General features: G+C 34.0%; 1 long non-coding RNA gene across 2 annotated transcripts; it reads left to right on the top strand.

Annotated features, from left to right (window-relative positions):
- Positions 1-355: 355 nt before the first annotated feature.
- Positions 356-2,667, top strand: LOC116121705. 2 transcript variants are annotated; one of them, XR_004126758.1, is made up of 5 exons: positions 356-483; positions 950-1,070; positions 1,583-1,627; positions 1,736-2,346; positions 2,458-2,667. It is a non-coding gene; the product is annotated as an uncharacterized LOC116121705 (long non-coding RNA). The 2 variants fall into 2 exon arrangements; XR_004126759.1 differs by having other exon boundaries at positions 356-492.
- Positions 2,668-3,138: the final 471 nt, after the last annotated feature.

The raw sequence follows: 3,138 nt of genomic DNA, 5'->3' as shown, positions 1-3,138 counted from the left end.
AGGGTGTTGTGGAGGGTATGGCACCATCATTATTGGATACGGGTTGGACACCCATGATGAAACTTACCCATTATATAATATAAGTAGGGGAGAACGATATTTTCCCACCCAAGGTCTGGCAAAATGACACTTTCCCACCCGTGAAGTTTTAAATCAACACTTTCCCACCCACCGTTATGTTCTGTTAGGCAAATCCGTTTTGAAGAAGGGCAAGATGGTTAATTTCCATGAAGCCCCAAAAATCAAAATTCAAAAATTGAAATCTCTTCGCTGAATGGTTGCCACGTGTCCCACTAAAGTAAAGGGAGAACGATTTGCCTTTTCTCCCTGTTCTCTGTAACTGAAGCTTAAACAGTTAGGGTTGGCGACTGGCGACTGGTGACGACGACTACTGAACAAAAAAAAGGATTGCAAGCGGCGACCAACTCGCTACGACGACGGCTGAGCAGAAAAAAAAGGGTTGAAAGCGGAGACTGGCGACTGGTTAGTGAGGTCTATCATAGGGTTTAATCTTTTCATGCTCTTGTCTATGGTTTTACAAAGACGGAAGGCTTTGAGTTGTTTTTTCAGAGTAGTGGTTATGTTGTTGCCCCATGTAAATAATGATTTCCATTGAATTTTAGATTCCATACATGGCACTTTGATGTGTGCACTTATGCTTAATCTTCATTTTGATTCGAACTGTAACAATGGTGGAGTAACTTGATCATGTAATAATCACTTGTGCTATACATTTCATTAAGAAAAAAAGAATTGGGATGACTTCATTCTACTATTGGAACAGTAAATGCTCCCCTTTAAATTGATCCAGACTTGAAATGTTTCTTTGATTTTCCCCTAGTATTTGTTTCACCTTTGAATAAGATGCATATGGACATGTGATTCTATGGCAGAAGTGGCGTCAATTTAATCCTGACTATTTTTTATTTCGGCTAATCAATTGATCCAGGCTGTGGACTCGAAAAGAGAAGGAGGTAGCAGCTGTTACTCACAGTGGATTCTTATATCATACCCTAAGTGCATTTGGAAATGATTGTCATCCATCTTTTAAAGGATGAAATATGTAAACAGTAAGTGTTGCCTTATATTTCAATGTCAATTGTTGGTATATAGCTTTAACGTGTTTACCAGATCCTTATTTAGAAATTAAATTAAAGATATTTAGAGATGGTAGAGATTTGTGTTCACTGTTCAATTTTAGCTACTTGTTCCTTTCTGACATCCTTCTCTGCTTGAAATTCTACTTCTTTATGCTATTTTGCATATTCTTTGAACTGTTGGATCATTTCTTAAGACTAGAAGCTGAAATTAGTTTTCTTTGCTTTATTTCTTTACCTGTTCTGGATTCAACTCTGTCTAGTGCCTCATTTATGGTTATTTAACTCTGTGTAAACCTTCAGTCCTGGATACAAAAAAGTGATAATTTTGAATTACCCAAAAGTTCCAATTTCTGGCAATCTATATTGTACTCCTCTGAGATAATGTTTTTTCCTTAAATTATTGAAAGTGGGTGTAGTAAATAACTATACGTTGGATTCAACATGGATAACATGCTAATATGCTTTGCAATTTGTTGCTGCAGCTTTGCTAATTGTGAGCTTTGCCCAATGGTTATTGTTGACAGAAGGTGAGCACAATTAGATTAGAATAGAACTCAGAGAGAACTCTGTTTCCTATCGTAGCCACAACTAGTTACTTTTTTTTTCAATTGATTACTTCTCTTTTTGTACTGCAGTATGTTGTGTTCAGATTCTGCGACAACAAACTTCCCTGGAAAGATTCCCAGTGGTCTTGATCTACCTAGTGATGTAGCATCCAGATAAAGTAATGCCCGACTAATCACAGCCTGGGTTCCATGATCGAACAGGAACCCTGATATGGTATAAAATAATTGCAGAATTCACTGACAAAGTTGTACTTACTGCAGATTTTTTTTACCAAAAATATTCATGAGCTCGCTGTTCTTGGAGACAATGATAAGATTCTTTATTGGTGTAGGCAAAGATTTGGAGGCCATAGGAGACTTGTAGGCGCCAATTCATTTTAGAATAAAACTATGTGCACTAACCAATGTGTACTAATTCAAGTATTAATATTGAAAATTTGAAATTCCCTCAAAAAAAAAAAAAAAAAAAAAAAAAAAAAAATTCAAATTTTCAATGTTAATACTTGGATTAGTATAAATTGGTCAGTACACATAGCATTACTCTTCATTTTAAGATGAAGTGATGAACGAAATTGATTCATATGTTAAACTCAAGAATGTTTAACTTTCAATGATTATTGGCTTTTGCAAAATATAATTTACATGAAACGTGGAGTCTCAATTCAATCTGTTAGGGAGAGGTACTGCTGTGAATACTTAAGTTTGAGTTTTCATTGTTTTCTATCCACTGGTTAAATGTGATAAATAGCAAATTTAATTGATGTCTCTTTCCTATTGAAAACATTTGATAGGATAACTCGAGCTTTTCTTGGTAGAAGAGCAAAAGATTGTGAAGAAGGTTTTAAAGATTCAGAAAGCAAAGGAAAAACAAGCTTCAAGGAGCTAGAAGTGGGAGGGTGAAAGCAAAACTCGTTGGATTTTAACAAATGAATGAGAAACTGTCTTAGAAAGATCATCACTCTAGGAGGCTTGAAATGCTTGTGCTTTCTTTGTATTGAATTCCCCATATATATATATATATATATGCATTGTAATTTTGCAATTTGGATTCTTATTTAAGCAAATCAGCTGAGAGCATATCAGTAATTATTGGTAATTGAAAATCCCATATATAGTTGACGGTAATTTACATTTTTATATATAATTGAGGGTATATCAATAAATTCATATTTAAACAGTTGGTATATTGGTAATTGATCCTATTGATATGACATAAAATAATAAAAAAATTATTAAGTTTAATAGTAAAGGGTATTTTCGTCTTTACAGTTAAATAGTAACAGATTTTTCTAATAGAACATAACGAGAGAAAGTGTCGTTAACCTTGGGTGGGAAAATGTCGTTCTCTCTACACTCACATGTAATTACCTTGGCACCTGTAAGGTAATTGCACATATATAATATATATTGACATTTGCAAATAAAATACGTGAGAATAAAAAAAAAAAAGAAACAAGAATATTAGTTTTTTT

The sequence above is a fragment of the Pistacia vera genome, unplaced genomic scaffold (assembly GCF_008641045.1).
Source record: "Pistacia vera cultivar Batoury unplaced genomic scaffold, PisVer_v2 Contig127, whole genome shotgun sequence".
NCBI lineage: Eukaryota > Viridiplantae > Streptophyta > Magnoliopsida > Sapindales > Anacardiaceae > Pistacia > Pistacia vera.
This window is presented reverse-complemented; position numbering and strand designations above follow the sequence as displayed.